General features: G+C 51.2%; 1 protein-coding gene across 13 annotated transcripts in view; it reads left to right on the top strand.

Moving 5' to 3' along the window:
- CCL25 (C-C motif chemokine ligand 25) overlaps positions 1–13,052 on the top strand; it is a 32,616-nt gene that overhangs the window by 4,638 nt on the left and 14,926 nt on the right. For 2 of the 13 annotated variants that reach the window (XR_012012360.1, XR_012012361.1), the window contains exons 4-5: positions 2,159–5,875; positions 6,878–7,204. The exons of 1 other annotated variant lie outside the window; for it this stretch is intronic. The gene's annotated coding sequence lies outside the window, so the exon portion shown is untranslated. Of the gene's footprint in view, positions 1–2,158; positions 5,876–6,877; positions 7,209–7,276; positions 7,375–13,052 lie in introns of those variants that run through there. 10 more of the 13 variants (XR_012012362.1, XR_012012363.1, XR_012012365.1 and 7 more) reach the window with 8 other exon arrangements.

Below are 13,052 nucleotides of genomic sequence, written 5' to 3' on the forward strand. Positions count from 1 at the left end.
GGCAGGAAAGGTAAGTCACGAGACGAAGGAGGGGAAGGCAGAATGTTTCAAGCAGAAAGAACAGGAAGTGCAAAGGCTCTGAGGCAGGCAGGAGCCTGGCACACTTAGGAACTGAGGAAAGGCCAGTGGTGGAGATGGGCAGGAGAGGAGACTCATGGGATTGGAAGGGGCAAGTCACACAGGGCCTGGAGGGCCATGGCGATTGAAACTCAGTCTTAAGAGCAAGAGAGGTGACTTGTCCAAGAGCATATGTCTAGTAAGGACAGTTAGGATTGTAACCCAGGTCTGTTTAGTCTCAGAGATCTTTATTTTCTTGGTCTGAATTTGAAATAGGAAGTTCTTGGATTTCAGGTGGTTGTTTTGTTTTGTTTTTGGCAAGAAGCATAGTTTTAGTTCTTAGGGGTTGGAATCCGAGTACACTCCAGTCATCAAAATTCTAGGTGTTCAAAAAAAAAAACAAAAAAAACAAAAAACAAAAACAAAAACAAAAAAAAATTCTAGGTGTTCTTGCTCTCCCTCTAAGCGCAAGTTCTAAGGGCCTGTGAGGTCAGGAGACACAGAGACGACTTAGCCTGCATTCCCACTCTTGAGCACATCACTCCCCAAGGGAGAGGAAGACATGTAGACACATAAATCCAGCCAGGGTGACATGGGATAGGCACAGAGCACCGTCTCTCACGGAGGGCATTGTCCAATCTGGAATACAGCGGGATCAGGTGGGAGGTAGAGCTGCTCGACATAGGGACCCAGAGGAGCGCAGGCTCGGATTTGTCCCAGGGGATCTGTTAGGAGCCAGGAGCCATCAGGAGTGCTGGATGCAGATTGTGAGGTAGGACTAGCGAGATGTCTGTCTCCGGTTTCAAAGGGCCCTGGAAAGTCAGGCAGAGATGCTGGGATTTTATCCTATAGACCAGGAGCTGGCAAATTACAGCTCGATTCAGCCCACACCTGTTTTTGTACAACCCGTTAGTGAGAATGAGGTTTGCTCTTTTTTTTTTTGAAGAGTGTGTGAGGGGCACCTGGGTGGCTCAGCAGTTGAGCCTCTGCCTTTGGCTCAGGTCATGATCCTGGGGTCTTGGGGTTCGAGTCCCATATCAGGCTCCTGCTGAGGAGCCTGCTTCTCCCTCTGCCTTTGTGTCTCTGCCTCTCTCGGTGTCTCTCATGAATAAATAAAGTCTTAAAAAAAAAAAGAAAGAGAAAAAAAAAAAAAAAAGAAAGAGAGTATATGAGTGCAGGTGCATGAGGGGGCAGAGAGGGGCAGAGGGAGAAGGAGAGAGAGTCTCAAACAGGCTCCATGTCTGGTGTGGAGCCCATTGGGCCTGATCTCACAACCCCTGAGATCATGACGTGAGCTGAAACCAAAAGTCAGGTGCTTAACTGAGCCACCCAGGTGCCCCTGGTGTTTACATTTTTAAGTGGTTGAAAAAATAACAAAATAAGGGTGCCTGGCTGGCTCAGGAGGTGGAACACAGGACTCTTGATCTCAGGGTCGTGAGTGCAAACCCCACGTTGGGTGTGGAGCCTACTTCAAAACAAAAGCAAAAGCAAAAGCAGAATAGCATCATGTGACATGAGAAAGTTATAGTTTAGGTGTCCTGTCAAGTTTGATAGTGACACAGCGTCATCTGTTGTCTGCATATGGCCCATGGCTGCATTCTGGCCACAGCGGCAGAGGCAGATTGCTCGGGCAGGGCCTGCTTCATGGCTGTGCACGCTGTGTAGTCTCACCAAGCCTTGCACTTCTGTCACCATTTTGAAATTCTTAATAATCTATGAATGAAGGCCCCCTCATTTTTTATCTTGCATTGGGCCCTGAAAATTATGTAGCTGGTCCTGGTGAGTAGAGGCCATATGGCCCACAAAGCCTACAGTATTTACCATCAGGCCTTTTTCAGAAAAAGTACGTGAGTCCTCTTATGGGGGACAGAACAGCAGCCCCTCCAAACTGTCCATGTCCTAATCTCCTAGCATCTATGGGTCTGAGACCTTACCTGGCAAAGGGGACTTTGCACAGAGTATTCAGTTAAGGATCTGGAGGAGGGAGGATTGTCATGGATGATCCTCATGGGACGTGTAATCACAAGGTTCTTGTAACGGGGGCAGGAGGCCCAGAGTTGGAAAAGATGTGAAAGAGGTGATCCCGTTGCTGGCTTTGCAGGTGGAGGAGGAGCCGTGAGCCATGGAATGCAGAAAGCCTCTGGAGGCTAGAAAAGGCCTGGAAACAGATTTCCTCCTAGCACTTCCAGAAAGCCTGCAGCCCTGCTGACACCTGACCTCTAGGGCCATAAGAGCATCAATGTATGGTGTTTCAGGCCACCAAGGGGGTGGTCATTTGTCACAGTGGCCTCGAGGAACTAACACACCTGCCGTGGGGAATGAGCACATAAAAGAATTTGTCTTGAACCCAAGACAAATTTAGATGAGAGACTGATTTTGTGTATTTACTTACTTATTTATTTATTTACTTACTTGAAGGAAGAGAACCAGAGGCAAAGGTGGTGTACACACTTCAAAGGATGGAGACATATCGGCAGGAGGCTGTGAAGACAACCCGGGGCAGGGGATGGGGTCTGAAAATGGAGAGGAGGAGTCCAGATGTGTATGAGGTGGGATCAGTGGGAACGGGTGGCCAGTGAGATGTGGAAAAGGAGGTGCCCTGATTTGTTAGACCCAGTGACGGAGGTGGAGGAGGGGGGAGTGGTGTGGCATTTGAACCATTTCCAGGGCTCTGAATATGGGTGGGGGCTCTTCTGGGGGACACAAGAAATGGGCTTCTCTGTCAGGTGAGCCGTTTGCTGGCCAGCTCCCAAACAGGCATCAAAGCAGACGCTCATTATGAGGGCAGAAGCCGGGCGGGCCTGAACAAGCCCAGAGAGCCTTCTGGCACTCATGCGCTTTGCAGTCTGAGCTGCAATCTGATTCCATCTCAAGTGCCCAATAGGTCAGTTGTGTCAAGAAACAGGAAGCTTTATTTATTTTTCCTTAGGCAGCAACATGTATTTTCAGGGCAGCAGTTTGGAGTTCCTGTCCCCATGCCAAGGGGACTGGCCCCTTCCAGGTGTGAGTCACCTTGGTTCCTATTTGTGCACATCTCCGACCTGAAGGACCCGGCCCTGGAGGAGACATGGAAATGCAGGGCTTGCTTTCAGGTACTGCTGTGCTTATAACGTCGCTGCGCCTCCGTCTGCCTATTTGTGAAAGGCAGGTGGCACCACCACCTCAGAGACACGTATAGAGCCGGCACCGAGCAGAGCGTCTAACGTGGTTAACACCCCAGAGAGCAGGAAGGGCTCCGCTTTTTTGTTGTTGTTTTAAAGTTGTCTCTGTGCCCATTGTGGAGACCAACATGGGGCTTGAACTCACAACTCTGAGATCGATTGCTGAGCTGAGATCAAGAGTTGGTCGCCAAACCAACTGAGCCCCTAGGTGCCCGGTTCGCTTCTTAAACCCATCGCTCCTGGAATGCCACCACCAGAGATAACATGGGTCACTGACCTGGACAAGTGTGGCAAATTTTGCTTTCCAGGATGATCTTTCGGCAACTGATCCATAACCATTCCACGGCAGTATCTTGCTGGCAAGAACAGCACTGGGCGCTTTTATCTCTCATCAAGTCAAAGGTTAGGAAAGGCCCTGCTGCTGTTTCCTGGGGTCACGGAGTGGCCTGGCTTTCCTGGTCATCCTGGAGGATTATCAGGAGCGATCACTTTCACTTCCAGGTGTTCCTTCACTCTGTCACCCTCATTCTTACACCAACTGTAGTTGCCGCTGTCACTTTTAATTTTCTTTTTTAAAGATTTCTGGTTTTTCCATTTAATGACCTACACGTTCCCTTTCGTGTTTTGCTTATAAACATTTCACTGTATTTGTGGGGCTTTCTGCAGTGCTGCTTTTTAAAAGTTTTTTTTTAAGTAAAAATTCAAGGGTTTCTAATATATTCACATAGTTGTACAAACATCACCACTGTCTCATTCCAGAACTTTTCTTCACCCCAGAAAGAAAGAAACCCATGCCCATTAGCTGTCAGTTCCTAGCGTTTGATGACTCCATGGCTTTGCCTATTCTGATCACTTCGTGTAAATGGAATCATATAACATGGCCTTTTGTGTTTGGCTTCTTTCACTGAGCATCCCATCAGCAAGGTCCTCCATCCACGCTGGAGTAGGAATTAGTACTTCATGGCTGAGTAATATCCCCTATAGGGCTATACCCCATTTTGTTTATCTGTTCATCATGTGCTGGATGTGTGGGCTATTCCCACTTCCTGGCTGTGGTGAGTAATGCTGCTGTGAACATGTCACAGACAAATTTTGTTGTTGTTGTTTTAGAGATTAATTAATTTGGGGGGGGGAGATTTTATTTATTCATTCTTGAGAGAGACAGAGAGAGAGGTGAGACACAGGCAGAGGGAGAAGCAGGCTCGCTGCAGGGAGCCCGATGTGGGACTCAATCCTGGGACTCCGTGATCATGCCCTGAGCTGAAGGCAGGCACTAAACCGCTGAGCCACCCAGGCGTCCCAAGATTTTTATTTATTTGAAAGAGAGAGAGAGAAAGCCTGAGCAGGAGAGGCAGAGGGAGAAGCAGACTCCCTACTGAGCAGGGAGCCCAATAACAGGGCTTAATCCCAGGACTCCAGGATCTTGACCTGAGCCAAAGGCAGACACTTTACCGACTGAGCCAGCCAGGTGCCCCACGGACAAGTTTTTATAGGAACATATGTTTTCCATTCTTTTGAGTTTGTAGCTAGGAGTGGAATGGGTGGGTCATATGGAACCAGTAGACTGTTGTCCCCAATCTTTTCTTTAGAAATGGCTTCCTGCTCATTGGTCATTGGCAGGCCATCAACTTGCTGTGACACTTATCCAGCCTTGTTCTTTATCCAGGCACTCACAGGAAGCAGGCCAGGGACTCTCGGATTTGCCGTGGTCTACCTGCAAGGTGGCTCCCACCTGGCCATGATGTGCTGGGGCAGGAGCACCAAGGCCGAGTATTTGTGTTACCAGGTCCTGCCCCACCCTGCAACACCCATGCTCCCTGGATCGCAAAGGCTTCAAACCTCCCAGCTCCCCAGACAAAATAGCCAAAAGCACACCCAGCAGCATTTCTCAGAGCGCCTTGTGCACACTGAACTCTGCACATGTGCAACCGAGAACAAGTTGGGTAGATGGAACAAGACAGGTGTTATCAGTTTCTTAAGAGCTCACGCAAATTGATAAGAACCAAAGGAGCAAAGATCAGAAACAGTCCGCAGGAGGAGAGAGTCAACAAACCTCAGAGTGGGTCTACCGAGTCATCAAGGAGGGGCCCAAGGGTAAGGGCTAGTCAAGGTGTAGATCATTCCAGCGCTGCCGGAACCCCCAGCACTGGCTTTCCTCCGGGGTGGCAGATGTGTTAAGTTGGAAAGACACCCATCAGAAGACACCTGCCCAGCACAGAAAAAGGTTCATCGTGGTTGTACCACTGACAGTAATCCTGAGCCACCCATGGAGGGGCTGTTTGCTGGCAGATGTTTCTCATAGTCTGCAGTGAGTTACCTTCAGCTTAGCACTGATCTAAATGCCCAGAGATGAGGCTGGCTTAATGAATCGCACATCTGCTAGAAAGGATGGGGAGGAGGTCACAGCCATATGGAGTAAGAGTGGCTCCCAGCCTCCAGGCTGACCACCATGTGGATGCCGTTCGTGTTTTTAAGATTTTTATTTTTATCTTTATTTATTTATTTTTTTAAGTAGGCCCCACTCCCAGCACGGAGTCCAGCACAGGGCTTGGAACTCACGACCCTGAGCTTAAGACCTGAGCTGAGATCAAGAGTTGGACTCATAACCAACCGTGCCGCCCAGATGCCCCATGTTTGGGTGCCGTTCAGTCCTCATGGTAAGCCTCTGAGCTAGGGCCTGTTAGCCCCATTTTACGGGAGGATCAAGTGGGCCCAAGGTCACACATTCCCAGAGGATGGCAGGGAGGGGCCAGGGGATGGGGCCACAGGGCCAAACAGCTCCCACGGGCCCAGAATTGCACCTACAGGGCCCTCCCCTTGAGGGTGAAAGAATGGAGGGGGAGAGTGGAGAAAGGAGCAGCCTTGCCAGCACTGAGAGGCCCCAGCCCCAGCCCCAAGGGGGTGGTCAGGAGGAAATAAGATGCAGATAAGAACTGTGGGGGTGGGTCTAGGAGAGAGGAGTGGTCCTACGAGAAGGTTTGCATGGACCACTGTGGAGAAGGAGAGCCTGGCTGGCTGGGGGGTCATGGGTTCATGGTGGCATCTCTGGGGTGTTATTTCCACTCCCCTGTTCAACCCAGGGCCAGTGGTTTTGGATGGCTGACTTTGGAGGCAAGGGGCCACCCTCAGTGTGTAGTGGAAGCACTAGGTCCACATGAATGAGGGGAGAAACCAAGGTCATGTCTTTTTTTTTTTTTTAATTTATTTTTTATTGGTGTTCAATTTACCAACATACAGAATAACCCCCAGTGCCCGTCACCCATTCACTCCCACCCCCCGCCCTCCTCCCCTTCTACCACCCCTAGTTCGTTTCCCAGAGTTAGCAGTCTTTACGTTCTGTCTCCCTTTCTGATATTTCCCACACATTTCTTCTCCCTTCCCTTATATTCCCTTTAACTATTATTTATATTCCCCAAATGAATGAGAACATATAATGTTTGTCCACCAAGGTCATGTCTTGATCTTTGTTCCCTCCCCAGACCCCTAGGCATCCAATACGCTACTATCTTACTCAGGTACATCCTGGACATATTAGTTTGCTCTGGCTGCCATCACAGAGTGGCCTGGTCTAGGTGCTTTAGAACAACAGAGATCTATTTGTTTCCTCACATCAAGGACATCAAATAAATGTTTGTTTATTTAAATATTTTGTTTTTAAGTCATCTCTGCACCCAATGGGCTCAAACCCACAACCCCTGAGATCTCCAGAGTCGCATGCTCCACCAGCTGAGCCAGCCAGACACCCCTAAATAAACGTTTGATAGTATATGTATGTAAGGTACATTTTAAGTAAAATCATTTTTTTTTATTTAAAAAAATTGTTTCTTCATGGTTTGTTCTGGAAGCAGGGAGCCCAAGATCAAAGTGTCAGCGGGGCTGGTTCTTTTGAGGTGTCCCTCCGTGACGTGCAGACAGCCACCTTCTCCCCGTGTCCTCACACAGTCTTTCTTCTGTGTACATCTGTGTCCTAATTTCCCCTTTTTATAAGGACACCAGTCATATTAGATTAGCCCCCCCCTCCCCCATGGCCTCATTTTAACTTGATCACCTCTTCGGAGGCCCTGTCTCCAAACACAGTCACATCCTGAAGCCCTGCGTGTAAGGGCTGCGACACATGAATTTTGGAGAGGACACAGAGTTCAGCCCGTCACGCTAGGTAGGTAAGTGTGGGATTTTTGCCACAGTTTGCAGAATTTCAGCAGGGGTGGGCACAGGAGCTCTGGTGGCCCTCGTCACCCATGGGCACTGTCCAGCCTTCCGCAGTTAAGGACGCAGGATTCTGGGGTTTGAACACCCCATTCTTTGGTGGATGGGGCTGACCTGGAGCCTTGATGGGAGCCTGGGGAGCCATACATCGGGGTTCAGGCCCAGGGAGGGGCCACGTGAAAATCCACAGAAGCTGGCCAGATAAACTACAGCCCGCACAGTGGCAGGAGAGGGGATCCAGGAGCAGCTGCAGGGACTGGCCATCTTCCCAGAGCAGCCCTCTTACCCCCAGGAGCAAGGGTCTTCCTGGACTCACACCGAGGGCAGCCCCACTGGACATGTGTTGTCCTGCCTTCTTTCTGCTGCTGCGCCAGGGCTTGCTCTGCCCAGACCCTTGCTTCCCTCCTTTCCCCTGGCCGGCATCCCCGGTCCCTTCCCCCAGAAATGCGTTAAGCCCATTGCCACAGAAGAGAACGGTGGTGCGATGAGGAAGGTGGGGAGACCCCCGCCAGAGGGTCTGGCTCAGTTAAGCAGTCGGTAGCATGAACCCTGCTCTCCCGAGTCACCGTGGCTGCTTGAGGGGCTTGTTGAGGCTTGTCATCCCCAGTGGCCAGCACAGGGCCTGGCACCCAGTAGGCATCAAAGGTTTGCTGGCCACATGAACAAGAAGCAGGCCCTTCTTGGGAGGACCAACAGTGCTGAGACCCCAGTGTGGGTTTTTGGTTTCGGCAGCACCTGCCCCCGTCGCCCCCACCAGTGAATCAGACCACCTGTGCTGGGGTCTCTTCCACAGTTGGTGAGCAAGAAGGGTACTCCACTCCTGCCCCAGCCCAGTGGCAACGTAGCCGACTCCAGGGGTGTCACTGACATGGCTGTTGTAGGGCAATAGCAACAAGGACCTGGAGGGGGTGTCCCACTCCCAACTCCCCCCTCCTGTCATGGGTTCTGTCCCCTGCTGCCCCATGCCTTGTGAGTGAGCTAGCTTAGTCCCTGCCCTGTGACCAGTGTCCTTAGCATACCATCTGCCTCACCTTCCCGGTGTGGGGACCCAGAGGTCAGAGTGGTCAGCCTTGGGCGAGGTGGGGCTGGGCAGGGTCAGGAGAAAGCACAGCTGTGTTTCCAGCCATCTCCCTAGGCCTTTGCATTCCCCAGTTAGGAGTGTTCAACGCCCCCAGATGTACCCAGAGCAGGCCAAGGGTCAGGAGAAACTGAAAACTGCCTTTCCCAAGGAAGGCGGGACTCGCACAAAAGGCCAAAGGTCACTGAGCAGAAACCCTCCAAGGAGGTGGCGGGGAGCCCCTTAGGGTTTGGAGAGACAAGGCCAGGAAGCAGCTGTTGGGAGCTCTGCTGTAAGCAAGGCTTCTCGCTCTCAAGGCTGCAGACCTTTGGGCCGGAGGAGTCTTCCTGGTGGGAGGGACAGGACATTTAGTAGCACCTCTAGCCATCCCTTCTCCCCTGCTGTGACAACCAGTTATCTCTCCAGTCTTTGCCAGGTGTCCCCTGGGGGCAAAATTGGCCCAGGTAAGAATCTCCCACTTTATAGAGCCAAGCTTTGGAAAGGGGACTCCCTTGCCCGGGTTCTTGGGCTCATGTCAAGGGCCTTCAGATCAGATCCAGGTCAGGTATTCAGGGAGCCTGCTGTTTGATATGCCCTGGTCCCTGGACCCAGAATTCTCTTCCACCCCCACAGCCACCCTCATGCCCCGCTTTCTAGAACTGGGTCCACATATCCCTTCCCACCAAGATCCACGGGTGCTATGGCAGGTAACAATGCCCTCCCCCCCAAGATGTCCATGTCTTCATCCCCAGAGAACATGTCACCTTACAAAGCAAAAGGGACTTGGCAGATGTGGTCATGTTAAGGCTCTGAGATGGAAGGTGATCCTGGATTATCCAGGTGGCCCAGTGTCATCACAAGGGTCCTTGGAGGCAGGAGGGTGAGAGGCAGAGAAGGAGAGTGCAACAGTAGTCGGGCATAGAGAGACTGGAAAGCACTCCACTGCTGGCTTTGCAGGAGGAGGACAGCCTTGAGCCAGAGAGTGCAGGCCGCTCTGGACTCTGGAGGGGGTGAAGGCAGATGGCCCACCGAGCCTCCAGAAGGATCTTGGCCCTGCCAGTAGCTTGGTTTTCAGACTTCTGCCCTCCAGAATGGAAAGATCATAACTTTGTGTTGTTTTAAGCCACCATGTGATTGGGGTGATTTGTTACAGTGGCCACAGGGACCCGACACAGGCCTGAGTTGGGGAGGGCCCCTGGGCTCAGGCTGGCCTCTGGCTCTTGGGGCACGAGCCGCAGGACTCTGTCTCTGTGGTCATCTGATCTCCGCCTGACCCCACAGAAAGGGACCAGGGACAGGACCGTGAGAAAATGCTCTTGTCTCAGAGATGACAGAGAGGAGAAGGGAAGGACCCAAGGCGGGGAGTGTCTCTGAAGCAAACGGAATTATCTCTGAAGCAAACACAGACCGGAGCCACAGGGGAGCCACCAGGGGCCAGGGCAGCTGTCAGGCTCCCATGAAGCCAGTGGAGGAGAGTTCAGGAGCAGGAGGTGACTGGGACTGTAGGCAGGAAGGGTCAGGGTTGACAGGTTTTTTGGGATCAGGGAAACTGGCGAGGCATCCTTGGCACTTATCCACTGCCAAAGGGGGTGGCCACAGAACGAGGCAAGAGAGAAGAATGCATGGGGAGGGCAGAGAGGTGAGGAGAGGGTTCAGTGTGGTTTTTATTTCCTATACTGATGCTTTGACATCATGGGGCTCTTGCTGCTGTGGGAAGGACTGCCCCTCCCAGGGCTAGTTGATTCCTAGAGGTAGGACACACCTTGCCTGCCCGTGCTCCCACTCTGACCATCCCGTTAGCAGGCTGCCATGCTCCATGAGACAATGTTCCCTTGCCCTGATGTCCCCCAGGGCCAGGGGGCCAGACAGCTAGGCCCTACACCCCAAAGCCTGGAGAAATTATTCAAACTAGCCAGTCCTGAGCCTGCTGACCCCACCTTTCCATCCTGTAGAAACCACAATAAATATGGGCTCCTGCCCACATCTCTGTCTTGCCTCTGCCTCTTGACCGACCCTGGTGCTTCCTAGTGTGGCCCCACATGGTGTGACATGCTCCCTCCTCTTGGGATCTGTGAGTAACAAACTAATGGCAATTGTCTCCTGATCTGTTAGCCTCACCATCCCTGAATAATAATAAAATCTACATCTTAAAGCACTGAGGGACAGACCTGTGGCTGGGGATGGGCAGAGAGGAGAAAATGTGGTACAAAGGAGGTGGCAGGAGTGGATGCATGGGTCTACTTGTCTGGTTATACCAGAAGAGGAGGGACTGATTGCTCAGCTAAAAGCCCACAAGAGCTCACGTGAACAAGAGGTGACCCAACAGGTCCTCTCATCTACTTGGCATCACAAGTTCTGCAGCACCCCCCTTGAGCCCTGCAAGGTAGCTGGCATTACCACCATGCTGGCTGGCACCAGCAGCCCAGGATAAAGCCACCACACCCCTCCAGATACAGCCCCTCCCCACAGCACCCAAACACACACCTGGTGACCAGCTGCCACCACTGCTCTGGCTTCCAGAGCCAGCGTGAGAGAGACGCACAACAGCTTTGGGCCGAGCACCACGCCACCCACCTAGCCAGCCCTGACACCCTGCTGCTGTCAATTTGGGTACAGCCTGGGGCCCCATGGGGCTTTCAGACTCCTCAGCTTCCCCATCCCCTCCTTTTTTTTTTTTTTTTAAATCTATACATGAGAGACAGAGGCAGAGACACAGGCAGAGGGAGAAGCAGGCTCCCACGTAGGACTCGATTCTAGGACCCCAGGATCACAACCTGAACCAAAGGCAAATGCTCCATTGCAGAGCCACTCAGACATCCCCATCCCTTTCTTTTAGCAGAGGCACCCCATAGCCCAGTGGTTAGGAGGTGCCAGAGTCCTGCAGTCAAGGAGGAATGTCACCACCAATTTTCCTCACCAACCTCACGAGGAGAGGGACCATGCTGAGAAACTGCAGGACCCACAAGGTGGCCAAGTTTCCCTCAGGATATCAGGAAACCTTGGGGCAGCCCGGGTGGCTCGGCAGTTTAGCGCCGCCTTCAGTCCAGGGCCTGATCCTAGAGACCTGGGATCAAGTCCCATGTCAGGCTCCCTGCATGCTCTCCCTCTGCCTCTCTCTCTCTCTGTCTCTCATGAGTAAATAAATAAAAATCTAAAACAAAACAACAAAAAAGGATATCAGGAAACCAGACTGTAGTGGCTGGGAGAGCAGGCCAGATACAGTGGAGCATAGGTTATGCTGGGAGAAAAACATGAATTGGTCACAACTGGAACTGTACCAAGTGTCCACTGACAAAAATGGCCCAGTCATTCATGTAACTACACTGAATGGGCAGATGAAATCCGTCAAAGAATTGGGTGACTACGTAACCAGCTTGCACAAGATGGGGTCCCAGAACCCCTGCATGGCAGAGTGTCTTTTTGACAAGGACACCTGAGGCCAGTGATGACAGCTGAGCCTTCCATGGGCTTCCCCACCACTACAGGAGTGACTTCCGCACCAGGCGTGCACACGAGTTGTGTTCACCATTCGCTTTTCTCTCAGTTGTGTTAGGACATCCACTTCACTTCTTTCACTTGTGCCATTGCTTCAAATAAAAGTCAGTTGTTAATGTCCTCCCCCAAAACAAAACAAAACGAAACAAAAATTCCTTGTTCCTGAGGACTTGTGTGCATCTGCTTTGACCTGTGTGGGGATTCCTTGATGGAATGATGCAAGGCACTGGCCCCTGTTTTGCCCACGTAACTCTCAAAGCAGGAAGGGACTAGTCAAGGGCATCCCTCGACTACAGCTGGAAGGCAAATGAACAGGGTGCTGCCATGTGGGGGAAAAGATTACAGTTGGGACAAAACAGTAGACCTGCTGAAAGTCTGAGAGGAGAAGCTGGGGGAGGAGTTACCTGGAGGAGGAGTTACTTTGGGGAATAATGACTTTGAAAAACCTCCCATGCCTGCGGCAGAATGCATACTCAGAAGATTTTAGAAGCCCCTAAATGTTCACCTCTGGCTGATTTTTAGGCGTACCACAGGGAGGAAGTAAAGGCCAACACAGAGTTGTAAACAACCTGGCTTGGCATCATGGAGTGTCCAACACAGTCTGCAAAGACTAGGGAAGTACTTTGTCTCCTCTCTTTCCTTCCTTCCCTCCTGCCTTCTTCCTCTTTCTCTCCTTTTTCACGTTTTTCCTTCTCCTCCCACTCCTCCACGCTTCCTTCTTCCTTCAGGCATTTAAATGTCCAACAACTACTGATCAGAAGCTAAAGGAACCAACATTTCAGAGACCACACACAAGAAAACAGTTTTTAAAATATTACAGAAAAGTCACTCAGATAACTGCAACCCACAGCCAACAACAATAGCAACAAACCCAGAGGGGGCAAATCTGATTTACAGGATTACTACATTTTTAGTAAATTAGGCATTATCCAAATTGCCTAATTTTCAACCATAACAAAAATGAAGCATGCCAAGAAACAAGAGTATGGCCCATTTGCAGGAAGATAAGAAACAAGTGATCCCTAAGGACACACCCACATTAGACTTGAAGACTTTAAATCAACTGTGTTAAATAT

Source organism: Canis lupus, chromosome 19, assembly GCF_048164855.1.
Source record: "Canis lupus baileyi chromosome 19, mCanLup2.hap1, whole genome shotgun sequence".
NCBI lineage: Eukaryota > Metazoa > Chordata > Mammalia > Carnivora > Canidae > Canis > Canis lupus.